The sequence below is a fragment of the Ruditapes philippinarum genome, unplaced genomic scaffold (assembly GCF_026571515.1).
Source record: "Ruditapes philippinarum isolate M1 unplaced genomic scaffold, ASM2657151v2 ctg5689_1_1_1_1, whole genome shotgun sequence".
Lineage (NCBI taxonomy): Eukaryota > Metazoa > Mollusca > Bivalvia > Venerida > Veneridae > Ruditapes > Ruditapes philippinarum.
Window position 1 is genome coordinate 1 of NW_026860018.1, and position 16,908 is coordinate 16,908.

The 16,908-nt window shown below is 31.7% G+C and overlaps 1 protein-coding gene across 3 annotated transcripts in view; it reads left to right on the plus strand.

Annotated features, from left to right (window-relative positions):
- Positions 1-1,466: 1,466 nt before the first annotated feature.
- The window catches only part of LOC132758625 (uncharacterized), a 101,247-nt gene continuing 85,805 nt past the window's right edge, over positions 1,467-16,908 (plus strand). Inside the window, exon 1 of one of the 3 annotated variants that reach the window (XM_060750319.1) lies at positions 1,467-1,559. The gene's annotated coding sequence lies outside the window, so the exon portion shown is untranslated. Of the gene's footprint in view, positions 1,560-11,976; positions 12,037-16,908 lie in introns of those variants that run through there. The other 2 variants (XM_060750317.1, XM_060750318.1) reach the window with 2 other exon arrangements.

Genomic DNA, 16,908 nt, shown 5'->3' on the forward strand with positions numbered 1-16,908 from the left:
AGAAATGTATGCAAAGATAGTTAAGACATATACTTTGAAATAAATTGAAAATCGTAATTTTATGCTTTTCATAGCTCGATTTGAATGAAAAACGTTTAAGTGCTTTTCGTTTATGGGTCATATTTTACAATATTTTTTATATATTTCATATTTTCATTGTATGTTAGCTATAATTCAGTTCGCCATATTACATTAATCATTTTGTTTTTGTTATTTTTTTCATGGCGTCGCCGCACTGTGATATTAAGTTATATTCATTCCATGCCGGCGATATTTAAGTATCGTATTTATATTCAAACAAATAAACGCCGTAAAGGGTTGTCCTATTTACTAAATGCGCAACGATTGGTCGATTTTTTTTTATACAATAAAGTCACGAGGAGGTAGTTTTACACCCAATGGCGAACATTTCGAAATACATAAAGTATCAATTACATATTAACCTGAAGAGTGAAAACCTCCTCAAAAGCCATTACATTGGAGACACGTCAAGATGGCTGCAGAGAGCCCAGGATAAACATTTAACACTAGGGAAAAAGAACTTACGGTATGATTTATTTTATCAGAAATATACGCATTTTGTGATGAAGTTAATGTACAGATCATGAAAAAAATGATAGGCTTACCTGAGAGTTAACATTTGAATGTTTGATGAACGGAAAAGAGACGAGAAGGAAAAATAAGGTAGGTATATCTACATTTCTTTACAGCTTATGTAGTATCATTTCTGAATTAACCTACGTAAGTTGTCTTGACATGAACATTTAACAACTTTTTAGGGATATACTCTACAAATCTTGGTTTGCCTAAGGCATGCAAAAATTTTTGTTTGAATGTTTTTGTCTGCAAACAATTGCATATGACATTAAATCATGCTAAATATCCTAAATAAAAAATTATTACGTACTGCTGTACAAATTCATTTCAATGAAGTACATACAACAATAAACGGAAATTCAGCCGAGTTTTAATTCGTGCTAATGAAAACGAAAGTTGAAAATGCAAGATAGCCGATATTTGAGAGATAGTTATAAAAGTATAATTTTTAAAACAGTATATTTTTATACATTAAATAAAGAAGTGTATAACTCTAGCCAAAAAAAATCCTCATATTCCGGATTTTCGCTATAACCGTGTTCGCTTTAAGAGAGTAATTGTCAGTTTTACATCCAAAGTTTTTTAGATTTTTCACTGGATTCGTTATAGCACTGTAGTCTATTTGTCAAAAGGAATCTTTTTTCACAGCATGTCAGGTCTATGTAAGATAATATAATATAATTAAGCATTCAACTTTAATATAATATTGTCTACACAAATACAAAGAAATTTAACATTTTATCACAAGAAAAAAAGAGGACAATTATTTAGTAAGTTTTTGCCATGGCCTGATTTTCATATAAAAACAACTCATCAAACATGTGATAAACCACGTGATAATTCATTCTTTGTTAGTTACGCATGCGCTGTTTAATACTTTGTGTGGCCTTATCGCAATGGCGGAGTTAAGCCCTGGATTCCATATAATTTAATCTCCGTGGAAAATATTCGAGACAATTAAGGTAAAAATTAATTATTTTATGTGATGTTATTTTTTAAAATAAATTATACAGCTGGTTCTGTCATAAACCATACTGATGGATAACAAAATGACTCACAAAATGAATGTATTAAACAGAAACACCATCAGTTTGGATATTTGATCAAAATTGAACATTGTGTTCATGATAAAAAGAAAAGGGTGTTGTTGTATAGTTTTGTTCATGACAAAAATAAAAGGTTGTTGTTGTATAGTTTTAATCATAAGTAAACTTTGTAATATAAATAAGTTTAAAGTATATAACCCATTGTATATACATGTACCTATATTATATATAAATGTATAGAAGAGTATACGTTATGTACAGGTCCTTTTTTAATTGGCACCTTTTCTGAAAACCGCATATAACATAAAGAACAATAAAAAATCTTGCCAAATACCATGAATTGCCCGTGTTGTATGATTAATTCACAAAGATTGTGTAAAATATATGTTGGTGTTTGCATTTCTCTTTACGTTTATCATGCAATACTTTACATCTTTCCAATTATGTGGAAATTGTATCATAAATAAACATAACTTGTATAAAAAATATATATTTTTCCTAGCCCATGGTTTTATTTAAGAAATATATCGGTCTGAGAGCTGTTTATCGGCTATTGAACACCGGTATGGAGTTTTGATGTGTATGCATTGATTTATTTTTTCGCATTAAAACGACAAAAAATACTTTACTTTTTGCAAAAACAGTGAACATCTAAAAAGACGGTTATCAACTTAAGAATCTTAACCTCTCTAATTCAATGCAAACTGAGCTACTTTTTCAAACTTTACTGTTTACATTACTTAATACCACTTGTCACTCACCGCTGAGGATTCGAATCCCGACGAGAACTTCTGACTATTATATTTTATTTTGTAAATATTTTGCTTTGTTATTTAAGATGTACTCTATTTTCAAGTCTTTTTACTTGTTTATGCTAAGTGAAAGTCTTGGATTTTATTTGATGAGATAAAATCCAAATCATTCATAGTATATCACTTATACTGTTGACTTCAAACCACTTGCCCCTCACCGCTGTGGGTTCGAATCCCGACTTTGGATTATTTCATGTGAGGAAGCTATCCAGCTAGCTTACGGAACGTCGGTGGTTCTACTCGGGTGCCCGTTCGTGCCTGATAAAATGCACAGAGGGGCACCTGAGGTCTTTCTCCACCAGTAAAGCTGGAACGTCGCCAAATAACCTATACTGTGTCGGTGTGACATAAAACCCAAATAAAATCAAAGGGCTGCAAGCTCTGTGGTATTTTCTGATCTCTGCAATCTAAATCGTACTGTATATCTGTATTTGTTTTCCTGTATAAGTTTATTTTTGGCGTCCTCGGCGCGGCGCATCTTTTGGAATGAGAAAGGGCGACAACAACTTCTCGAGCCTTTTAGTCGGACAGAATAAAAGCCGTTCATTCCGACCAGTATGAGGGTTCTTGATTCCCTGCGGTCTGGAGACCACAGGGTATTGCTACGCGTTTAACTTTTGAAGCATGGAGGAGCACGTGACCTGTTTTCGGTACATGGAGGAGCATGTGATCTGTAAACCGTACATGATTGGTTAATTGACCTTTTCGGAAACCTGGATAAATACCGTTTGCTGGTACGTTACTGATAATCCTCTAGGGAATTAGACACCTAATTAAGAACAAAAAACTATTACGTGATATTTTTAATTTATTATAATTATGTTACCGTTTAAGGTGGAAAAACTTGAATGATGTGTTTGAAAATTATCAATGTTTCTTTAATATGTATCTCAAAATGTTACAAACAATAAATCATCTGCCATCATAAGTACTTGTGTGTTTACTTTATTATTTTTTTGCTCGGAATTATTCATAAAATGGTAGGCATATTTAATTATTTTCTTAAAAAAGAAATAATTGCTTTATGTTCGATCTTCTCCGGTCATCAACGGTCACCAGTTTCCAAAGACCTTCTTCTATATTAATCGATTACTGTCAAATATATTCCTGATACAAACGTTTATTTATCCTCGCCCCCCCCCCCTGAAAATAGTTAAATGAAATATATTTATATCATTAAAAACGTTCCCCGCAGGAAACCATTTTACTTGTTATTAATTAAAAATGAAATGTCGCGATATATACAATGAATAGCGAACTGGAGAATTTCGCAATGCAAACATTTTCAAATGAAATAACCTTTTCCGTCAATAAATCGCGCTCTTCGGGGTATTTTTATTTATCATTTTGTAGTACACAGTGGGTTATTATGGTTCATGTATCCGAAAGCTGAATAGAATGATGAGTTGATGACCTAAATATTCCGAAAATCTATTTATAGAGGGATGTACTCCTATCGGTAATTCCCGGTCTCTCCTGGTCTATTTTGACCGGAATTTACTAGTGACCGGCGAATAGTACCACACGTTTATTGTCCGGTCTCTCCCGGTTTTCGAGTAGATGTTTGATATCGTTACAGAACAGAACAAATATTTACAGTTATATAAGTTTTTTTCAAAATGATGTTTGTCACTTAGTTTGGTTACATAATTAATAAACACAGATCAACTCTCAAATTTATTGATTATTATTATACATAAACATACAATTCGATAAAAAAACCCAAAAACAACAATAACATGTTTTATAAAACATGATAAAACACTGATGCGTTTGTATCAGATAAAAACATAAATATGTACAATAATTGAGAAAAAAGGTACATTTTATGGTATTAATATGACACTATCAACTTTGAAACATTTTATTTAATTTGTTATTCGTGTTTAGTAAAGATGCCGAGGAATTATTCAAAGTTACAAATTAGATTTTATGAATTATTCAATTGATTGATAATTTAAAAAATGATAAAGAAAAATACAAATGTACATGTATATGTTTTAAGAATAAACAATATTATATATTAAAAGTTTAACCATAATTTATTGACTTTTTCCAGTTAAGATTTACTTAATATAATCGTCGGTCAATATGACAATTGAATTCTTAAAATAGTAGTAAACGTAAAAACTCAGTATTAAAATAGCACATAAAACACAAAAAAGAAAAGAAAACAATATTCATAAAATCTGTATTTTTTTTATTACAATTATTGTATAATAAACAATTATGCTCAACATGATCAACATGGTAATGTAACCAGTGTCATATTGTTAGTAAGTGTGAGTTACAGATACCTTTAGAGGGGGTCTTCGCTAATTATAAGCGATAACATATTTAAGGGACAAGTGTGGTGTTGATCATGCATTACACATATGGATTATAAATGATTGTATACATGTATATCCGTTGCTAAAAAATCATTTATGTTCATTTTTTATTATAGCCACACTTTATCCTTGCATATCGTGGCTATTTTCAACAAAGACACTAAAAAAAGAATTTAAAAAAATGTTGACTAGACTGGGATTTGAACTCCAGACCTCTCACACGTGAGACGAGCGCGTTACCCCTGCACCACGGAGAAGTTTCACATACAGTGGCTGAATAAAATCAAGTCATTCGTAATTTATAATTTCCATTGCATCTCGGGTTAGGGTAATTTCGAGGTATTTTGTTCAGGGTAAACCTGTTGTTTAAAATTGAAGTAAATAATTTAGCAAAAATCTTCTCGCCCAAACAGTCCAACATGTAGATATTATATATTCAACTACTCGACAGTCAGATTTTTTTGTGTAGTATTCGGTCATCGATATCGCTTAAAATAGCATTTTCATTGATTAAAATCATATTCATCCGCGTAATTTGTGAGTGTGCATTTATTGACAATTCTATAAGCCAACGCTACTTTTAAAGTTTGAATGTGTAGTTATTTGTTGGACACTTGTAACAAAAAATTGTTCTTTCTTTTAAATTGCTGGTTTTTAAGCAGTTTTGAGTGAGAACTACATTGCGTTGTTAGGACTGTTAGGAAATGTTGTGTTAGACCGTGGATGTTAGCTATGTATTTATCTGATCTTGCGATCAGAAAATACAAAAATATATACTGTTGCTCACAAAGCTTTGCCGAACTATTTGTGGCATATGTATTACGTTATGAATTTATAAATTTCCTTAAACACGTAATGCATATATTGTTCTTGAAAGCATATTTCTCGATTAAAATAAAATTACTACACAAAAATATCAAAACTCTTCACCGCAACTTTGACGGTATTCAGCAGTTTAAAGATATGGACAGTTATGTCTCATTGTGTAAATATTAAAGAAAAAGTGTTTTGGTAACCTTGAAATCATGACAAAATACCAACTCAGTCATATATTTCTAAATTATATGAAGTACCATAAGAAAGGCAATTTGAAGGAAAATAATGAGATGACAATCCTAGTTTCATGTATTCAAATGCCACTTGATTTATTGACCTTACAACAGGAAACACTTTGAGGCATACTTACTCAAAACAATTAAACAATAATTATCATATTTATCCTTTTGGTTGTTATTTCATTTCAAGTCTAAGTATTTCTCCTTATCTATTGTAACATGTTGCGGCTGATATATAATACTAGGAATGAACACTTTAATGTAAATAGAATAAGGAAGATATCACATCACGTGGATAGCATTGTTTATAATAACGGACACTGAAATTAAGAGTATATAATTAAGAGGGTATTGTTATTGTAGTGGTTTGTTCCTGTGTAACGATGTTTACTTAAATGGGCTGAAGTTGTTGAATCCCATCCTGCTTTATATATATTTTTTTAATTTTAGCAACATAGTTGCTCATTTATTTTCCCCGTCCATGTGGAAAGTGGGGTCGGGGAACCATCCACCACTTCCACTTACAATATCAAATATCTATCCCAATATAGGAACATACAAAGTTATGTTATACGATAATTGTGTTTTCAACATAACAACAGAACTATAAAGAAAAACATACATATTCATACCATATATAATGTTGAAAGAAAAAGGAATTTTCCTTGGGGGAAGATTTATAGAGTGTTTAAAGATGGGGGTTTTTATGTTAAAAAAATTATGTTTCACAAATCTTAAAAAACATTCTCTAGCCAAAGCTAACTGCCATGTTTTGTATGCTATATTATTTTGATTGTACATAATTCACATATTTAGTGTATATATTCAATGTTAAATGTATAACAAGTTCACAGACAAAAACTGCAACTAAATATAATAAAGCAATTTTAATTGAAGTGAGCACATGTACCGGAAACAAACTATCTCCAATGCTCTATATTTGCTATATACTACAGTCTTATCGCAGTATATTGCCCATATAGAGCACCGAAGACAGTCTGCCTCAAGTACCTGTGGTAGTGAGTAAGTAAACAATTTTTCTAGTATGCTAAGGAGTTGTCTCCCTTAAACCACTTATATTTATGTTTCAGATGAAATATAATGGTAATGCCTAATTGCTAAAAAGAAAAAAACTTTTGAATGTTAATATGAACAAGTTCTTTCATCATGTGAGTTCTTAAAATTATTTTTTTCACTGCTTTAAATACTTCAGGTCTAACCTAGACAGGGGTATTGTACACTTTTCAAGTCAAAGACCATAGTCAAACTTAAAACACTTATTACAAAATGTGTGTATACAAATTTATGTACCTAAATAATAAACAAATTATCAGAATATAAATACAAATGTGGACAGAAAGCTTTATGTATGAATTGATTCATAAAAAAATAGATATATATTAAAGGTTTCTGTTGAAAACTACTAGAGTTTCCTTCTAAAAGAAAAATGATAAATAAAAACAATTGAAAAATGAGATCAAAGAGGATGTGAATAAGGCGGTGGAAGACCACATTATAATGGTAGTGGGTGAGAGTTCAGAAAACTGTTTTTTTTTCTTCTTTTTTTTGCTTTGTATATAGTTATGTAAAATAGAAATTTCATAAAAACCTTTCAAGTATAGTACATGTATATAATATTCTCTATTGGGATTCAACTGGAAGAACCAGACTTTCAAATTGTTGTCATGCCTTTTCAAAATTTTCATTCCTGACCGTTTGTTTTGCAACACATTTTTCAATGTTATAATTGGCTATTATTTGTGACTTAAAAAATTCAAGTCCAGGCCTTAGTATCAGTATGTTGATCAAAATGGCTGGCAGAACTTAAAAACACCTTTAAAACACATATCTCATTATTTTCTATAATCTTTTACGAACTTTACAGGAAAAATCCGTGGATAGTTTATAACGAAATTGCTCAAATAACTCCAGTCTGCTAAAAAGAAAGGTTGCCAGGGGTAAAATAAATAAAAAGAAAATCGTTAAACAGTATCTCCTCCGTAACGACTTGGTCGATTTCGATGAAACTTTACATAAATGGTCATAGGATGGTTATCTCAAAATGCTCAAAATGTTCGGCTAACGCTGCCGATTGCTATGGACGTTATTTGCGAACTGTTTTATTAAACACGCATTTATCTTTTGACTACAAAACTGGTGTTTATTTAATTACATCACACTGTGTTCATATAATCTAAATAATCGATAAAGGATGTGGTTATGGTAATGCTAGGTAGAGTGCTTTTAAGTTCAGCCATAATTGTCCATGAGCTTTCATACTTATTAACAGTTCAATCTACTTCGGTAAGATTGAATGCATCTTTGTTCAGAAATATATATAATTCTGTCAACTTTCTTACTAGATAAACGGTTCCATGATTTACTAAGAAGTAATCCTGCTGCGAGTTCACTCTGAGTAACAAAATAAGTTCATTCGATGTCCCGGCTTCATTGTCTCTACAGTCCTATGAAGTTTGTCTGGCCGTTCTATTCTTTTACGACATATATGACATATTATACCATTGGTTACGAAACTGTTACTTCGCGTGATATATTTCGAGCTTTCTCCCTACTGTGCGTTAATTTAGACCATGAGTAATGGGCAATATAAGAAAGTGTAAAATTGACATGACAGGACAGTTATGTGTCTTAAAGGTCACATAAACTTTAAAAAGTTGCCCAGTACTTCACTTTAATGTGTCATATTTTTCTGGTCATTCGGGGTCATTGATGCCAGTATTATTAAGTGTTGAGAATTGAGTATCGCTCAAGCCGGTGCTAGCGGCGTGAGGGATGTTGCAATTAATCATTGGCCCCCATGTACAGACTCAATCAAACCGAGTCTGCAATTTTCATGTAGGTTTTGTGATTAATGTTTCCGAGGGATCACTTTGTTTCCAGATTATTTTTTTGCTGTTAGAAGTTTTTTTTTCAGAAATGAGGAACCTCTAAATAATCTATAATATCATCATTATGTAAAAGAAAGAAATATTTTCATTTTGTTACAAGTATCCAACACATTACAATGCATTTAAAGTTTAAAAGTAGCGTTGGTTTATAGAATCGTCAATAAATGCACAACCACAAATTACGCGGATGAATATCACCTTAATCAATGCAATTCGGTCGGCAATTCCGTAAAGCTTCGGATTATTGTGATCGGAATTAAACGCCCTTTATGAACATTTTGATATAAACTTTGTGAAAAATAAAGTAAGGATGTTATGTTGACTCTTGGACACGGACGAATTTAGGGCAGTCGATGATCGATAATCAATTTCTACACCCGATAAATTCATCCACGTAAATTACCGAAGACCTCAGAGCGTATAACACAAATAAATCTGATTGTCGAGTAGTGGAATATATACATGATGGACTGTTTTGGATAAATTATTTACATCAGTATTAAACAACAGGTTTATCATGAACAAAATACCTCGAAATTAAAAAGGATTACAAACCCTAAATGGAAATTCTAAATTTAGAATAATTTGATTTTATTTAGGATTTCTTTTTGGTTAATTTTTCAGCAACATAGGTTGCCAATTTATTTTCCCCGTAATTGGTGCAGTGGGGTCGGAGAGCCATCCCCTACTGTACCTTACATTATCATTTCATGGCATATATCATCATATTATATTTAAAACATTTAAGTGACATTAAGCTCTTTTTTTTCAATGTCAAGTTGAGTTTTATTGACTATAAATTTCAATATTGACAACAATAGTGGTGCTTGACAACAGCTGATATAAGAAAAAGTTTTGGATAAAATATATATCTGCCTTAAACATAAAGACTGCCCCATACTTTTATCAAATATAATTTTTCCCTCGACAAATATTTCCAAAATGTTCCTTGAGTCATACGGAATATATTGAAAAACTGAAACGAATCATGGCAAAAATATATTTCAACTTTCACTGTTTATTCACTATTTGCTTTGGGTGGACATATTGTCACTTTAACTAAATAGATACAATATTGATATGCTAATATAATTATTAATAGCTAAAATGGGGTTTTGTGATTTTTTTTCTGGCTCATGTTGGCAGTATGTAAAGTCATTTTCTCTGATAATATTCATTTTTTTTAAGAAGATAGTTTGTGGCTAAAATTCTATGGTTGATTCTGTATTGAAACCAGATCAATGTTGGGTCTTTTGTTACTCTAAAAACATTACTACTGAACCAAAAAAGAAACTTTCGCAAAGTATGTGCCAGTTGTTCCAGGGTACCACTTAGATGTACACATTTATATACATGTAGTTGCTTGTAAAACTCGTTTTGTTTGCAAAATCGGTCAGCTAATCCCCGTATAAAAGCCCGATATGTCTATTCAACGTAAAAGTCGAGTTTCAAAAGGATTGAAAAACTGTACTAATCTCTACATTCAAACTTGGGGAATGTTTCTTTTTTGTTTCAGTATATATATTAAATTGAAATTCAAGTTATTCATATCACCAAAACTTATTAATTCATTTTTCCATTTTAGCAATGAATTTGGATATTCTTCCTTCTTTTTTAAGATTCTATATATAGATCTACATCCTTTTTTATCTTTATTTATAATAGTGAAACCTTAAGGAATGTCGATATTGAATGATTTCTTATGTACATGTCTTATATTATTATTCAAAAGAAATTCATTTACTGCAGCTAAAAAACCTTGATATTCCAGATAATTAGTTCTTATATTGAATTTACTAATAAAATCTCGCCAGGTGTAAAATTCTTTTTCTTGATTGATAAGGTCCCCTAAAAATATAACTCCCCTATAAAACCCATCTGTTATAATAAACACTAGATTCTGCTACTTTAATGCGGGGTTGTGCCATAAATTGACTGAGTAACTTTGCTGACAAGAATTCACTTCTACATTTGAAGAAATTAAATAAAAGCTGTAAAGCACATCTTTCCAAAAAGGATTTAAATCTTGATGTAATTGTATTCTTGCATAATCTGTACCATACTTATATATATATCATTTTAAAAATGGCATGCACTTTTAACAATATGTAAAAATACAATTAACTGTCAACAGTCTTCTTTAGCCATGATGCTTTTAAACTATACATAAAAAACTTGAGATCAACCATCTTAAGCCCTCCAAACTTGTATTCCTTTGATATAATTACATGTATTTCTTTAAACCTTATCTCTTGAATCACTCCATAGAAAATTGAAAAACATTTGCTGGATAATATTTATTTTTGCTAGTGGTGGGTTAGGAATAATCAAAATCAAATGATTTAATTTTGACAAAGCAAGGGTTTTTATAACCACCAATTTGCCGAGTGGCGTTAACACTCTTTTTGACCAACAAGCAACCAACTTTTGAATTTCCTCAATTTTTGAGTCATAATTAATATCAACTATATTAGATAAATCTACTGAAAATTTAATTCCAAGCAGTGTGAAACTGTTATCTCCCAATGATAAATTGTATTATGGACAAAGTATTGTGCGACTGTGTTTTTTTTTTACCCAAACCAAATTACTTTTGTTTTCTCCATATTTATATTAAGGCCTGAAATTTTTGCATAAAATTTTTAAGTTAACATTGTATTTTTTAATGATTCTGAAGTGCCATCTAAGAATAAAGTAGTATCATCAGCATATTGAGAGAGTATGTACTCTGTACCATTAACACTAATTCCTTTTATTTAGGCTTTCTTCGTAGAATTCGTTAAGGGTGTGAGATGTCTGGGGTTCAAAACCCAGTCGAGGCAACTATTTTTTTTAAATAAGTCTTCTTTATTAAGGATGTAGCCACAATATGCAAGGATAAAGTGTGACTGTCATAAAAAATGAACATAAATGATTTTTGATGCAACTCTATTCATGCAAAATTCCATATTTATCAAACTCAAACTGTTATAGTAAAAAATCTAGACGCACTCGCTGCATCTCGGTGCCCTGCAAGATGAATTATTGTATATAAAAATAAACTTATATATACATGAAAATACGTACAGATATACAGTACGATTTAGATTGCAAAGATCAGAAAATACCATAGAGCTTGCGGCCCTTTGATTTACTAAAGTAAGTGTAGGAAAAAATTTAGTGGTGTATAATTTATTTATAATTTAGTAGTGTTAGTTTACAACACGCATGCGCTGTAAAATTGGAGAAAATCAGTATGGCGGGAACTAGTGCAGGATAATATTTTCTCAAAATTTGAAGAAATTGTGGTAAATACCTTGTGAAGTTTGTAACCAATATGAATTCCTAATATTGATTAATAAATGTAAAACAGCTGGTTCTTTTGTATGGAGGTATGATTATCAAACTATGTGTGTACCGAAAACGAAAGTAGAAATGGCAAATTATCATGATTATCTCCTATGATAGAGTGGGTGGACCAATGTTCGGCGTATACAAATTCAAGAATAAACTGGTTTCCTAGCAGTTTCTGCCCACAAATCGCACTTTTTAACAAATAAAATAAAAATCAGTATACGGAGGGGCACAAAACTAGTTTGAATATAGGCCTGAAATGTAACGCCTTTGTTCACCTTTATTTAAGAAATAACATCGGCCTGAGAGGTGTATATCGGCTATTTAACACTGGTTTGGAGTTTTGATGCGTAGGAATTGACCACGAAGGCCGTAGGCCTGAGTGGTTAATTTTGTTGCATCAAAACGACAATACCGGTGTTAAATAGCCGATATACACCTCTCAGGCCGATGTTATTTCGATTCTAACACGATGAAATAAGGAAAATCACTAATGTTATTTTTCAAGCGGAAATAACTTCCGGTGCCGATTTTCGTATAACGCTGTTCGATTTTCGCACCCTACTGTTGCGAAGATATAGAAATTATTAAACAAAAAAAATAATAAGAAAAAAAGCGTTATTTTATCAAGTTTTCAACAATATAAACTTACGTCGTATTGTGTTTACATCAGTGCCCAATTATCATTCTTGTCTGTATGAAATAACGTCAGCTTGTTTATGAATGAGTTGTTTACTTAGGATGACGTCATCACGCTGCTTACAGATTGGCGCCATTTTATCAAAATATTATTAACTGATATGGATCTTATATGTGGCGTTAGTGTATGTGAGATATTATTTCGGTATTGTATGAAAAGAAAACATTATACGAACTGAAAATATAAACAAAAATGTTTTTTATTGTTGCTTTAAAATGCTTTGTAAACTATGCAATCGAGGGTGAAAACATATGTTCAGCGCATATAAAAGTAGTCCTTAACCGGTGTTTATTGGCAGTTTAACACCAGTTTTTCCTTCTTTGTCTATAGTAACAAAATCACGTGAGTGTTAGAATAAAAAATGCATAGCAGTTTTCCGGACAATTTTTATTTTGAATATAAATCAGTACCATAAAGCAATATTAAGATGATTTTATCAGACAAACAGAACTTCCCAACCTTTTCCGTGTCGTCTGCAAAAATATTTTCCGAAGTATTGATTTACCTAAAATGGGGTCTAAGTTATTGCACATGGATATTCAAACTAAAATTCCCCAGGTGTTGCTTATTTTTGAATGTCGCAAGTTCCCTTATGTAACTTTTAATTACAGGCAAAACTTCAAAACCTATTAATCGTTGTACATGTACTTTTTTAAATGCTGTTTAGCATAGAAAACAAATGTTTCTCTGATTGATGAAGTAATGTGGATGCCTTACTGGTAAAAATAGACTGTACTGGACGAAAATGATAAACGGCCGGAAAACTGCTAGGGGACGGAAACTGCTAGGAAACCAGTAGTCTTTAATTTTTCCAATCAATTAGGCATATAATTATAAGTAGTGTGATTTCCGCATTTTAAGTTTGTTAATAAATAGCTCTAGATATATTTATTTCCTAAGTCACAGCACAGGTGCTTGAAACAAACTTTTTAAAGTTTTATATGGGCTATAACCTATAATAAGATATAAGGTCTCCAACAGAACACAAACATCATGCTGAACAAACAAGAACACTGCTGCAAGAAACGACCAGATCACGGTTATCTCTTTCTGGCCGACATTCAAAAGGATCAATCCAAGCGTTAACGCTTTTTAATTCATTAAAATTCTTAAAATAGCAAAGAAATGAGTAAAAGTTTCACAAAATGCCAATATATTCAATCCATGTCGTTTTCGACGTCCAATCTATTCATGTATACATGAAACACGATTTCTGGTCGATTTCTACGAAATAAACAGAAAACGTCTAAAATTTCCTCATAATTTTCATAAACAAACTCTTTTTCTGTCAATCTGCGAAGTCTAAATTGAATTAGAGCCCTCTTTGTACGCAAATATTTAAAAATTATTGTTTGTAGAAACGGAGATCGAGTAAAGTACGCCATTTTTACTTTGAAGTGACAGGTAAATGAAGCAAAGAAATAGTATTATACGATTGGTCATTAGTATTCCGATAATTATCTTAACCAATCAAATCCTTATATAATATTCAGAGCGGAACAGTATATACATGCGCTATACATGGCGATAAAATACTGTCACAAGCGGGATCCTTTTGTATTTTTTAATGAATTACGTATGAAGGGGGCTTTTGATCAGTTAAGAGTTAGACTTCGCAAAACGATAGGAAAAGAGTTTGTTTATGGAACGTACGTTGAAATTCTAGCCGTTTTTTGTTTATTTCGTAAAAATTGACCAGAAATCTTGTTTGTATACATGAATGGTATGGACGTCGAAAACGACATGAATTGAAAATAATGGCATTTTGCGTCACTTTTCCAAATTTCTTTGCTAGTTGAGAGATTTTAATTAAATAAAAAGCGTTAGCAATTGGATTGATGCTTTCAGATGGCGACCAGAAAGAAATAACAGTGATATGGTCATTTCTTGCAGTAGTGTTCTTGTTTGTTCCGCATGATTTTTTTGTTCCGTTGGGGACCTTATATCTTTATATACATATATAGACCGGTCATTTAAAATATTTGATTTTGTGACTAGCGCCTGTGGTCACAGGAACTTGAATTTCTATCAATATTTATGATAATATCCAAAATATACCCCCTATACAGTATAAATAAACACAAGGAATGAAACGCCTTTTCCCCACCCCAGGATAATTTACGCCGAACAAATCAACAAAACAACGGATCAAAATAATTTATCGGGCCATTTCGATAAACAATACATAAATGCATCAAATACCACCGATAACTTTTTAAAATTGCGTAGCTATTTTAGGAATAATTCAACATTTTCTGATTATATCCCTCGATCTGAGTTTGTCGCCGACTCCATTTCGTGACGTCACTGGATTTTGATTCGAGGAGAATAATTTCTATTAAAATTATTTTTAATAAGTTCCAAAAAATAACAGGTATCCTGGTTGTACTATCTACTGGGAGTGTAAGGCTTATTAGGCCCACCATCATATAATACAGAAAAAATCTAGGATAAAATAAGTATTACTGAAAAAGCTGCCATTTTTTGATAAATATATAGATTATCCAAAAGAAATTTTAACTATAGGTAAAAAAAAAATATGTGAATAACCTCATATGATAATGAGTGGCAGCCATTTTTGTTTTTAGGTACTTAATAAACAATCAATGAAAGTTAAAAACATATGTAAATGGTCCATAACTGCAAATAATACTTAAGTTCTATTCAATATTTATAAATTATCACACAGTAAAAGGGTAACAATTTGATAAGCATTTGCACACACATTCAAAATGTCATGCTGGGTCCATATCTTTAGCAATACTACTGGTTTTTATGAGTAAAACACATTTATGTGAATAAGGTTATTAAAACTTTGGATTTTCTTTAAAAAATGCCATATTTTGTATGAAATTAATGTGAAGAACACTTGCATACAAAAGAAATTTTTTATGTAAGTATTATTAGCAATATCTGGACATTCCTGGTACAAAGTACCTCCCAGTATAAAGTTAGTACCTTGAGGATATGTATTAAACTGTTATACAAATTATTCTATGTAAATAGATTTAAACATCTTAATGTAAAACCTTTTTAACAAATTACTTTTATAAATAAAATTTGAAAGGGAAACCCCAAAGAAGAACGGTAAATCTTTGAAATAGTACTTTCGTTTTAAAAAAAAATATTTGAGTACTCTTTTTGATATGGCCAAGCAAATAAATTCATCTATGTCGTAAAAAAGAAATTAGTCATTTGCTCTTTTACTTGCAAACTCGTTATTTTTGGAAACTTGTTAAAAATAATTTTGTTAAATACAATTCTCCTCGAATCAACGTCCAGTGACGTCCCAAAATGGAGTCGGCTACAAACTCAGATCGTGGGAAATAATCAGAAAATGTTGAATTATTCCTACATAGCTACAGTATGCGATTAAAAAAAGTTATCGGTGGTATTTGATGCATTAATGTATTGTTTATCGTAATGGCCCAATAAATTATTTTGATCCGTTGTTTTGTTGATTTGTTCGGCGTAAATTATGCTGGGGTGGGGAAAAGGCGTTTTCATTCCTTGTGTTTACTTATACCCCCGCACAACAAAGTTTAAGAGGGGGGGGGGGGGGTATACTGGAATCAGCTTGTCTGTCCGGCTGTCCGTCGTTTTTTTCTTGTCCGCCCAATAACTAAAGATTCCTTTGACCCACAGTCTTCATATTTGGTATGGAGGTTAGTCATGATTAGTAAATGACCCCTATTGATTTTTAGGTCACCAGGTCAAAGGTCAACGTCACAGGGGCCTTGACTTCAAAAAGCTTGTCCGCCCAATAACTTAAGATTCCTTTGACCTAGAGTCTTCATATTTGGCATGGAGGTTAGTCATGATTGGTATATGACCCCTATTGATTTTTAGGTCACCAGGTCAAAGGTCAAGGTCACATGGGCCTTGACTATAAAAGCATGTCTGCCTAATAACTTAAGATTGCTTTGACCCATAGTTTTCATATTTGGCATGGAGGTTAGTCATGATTAGTAGATGACCCATATTGACTTAGAGGTTACAATGTCAAAGGTCAAGGTCACAGGGGCCTTGACTTCAAAAAGCTTGTCCGCCCAATAACTTAACATTCCTTTGACCCACAGTCTCCATATTTGGCATGGAGGTTAGTCATAATTAGTAGATGACCCTT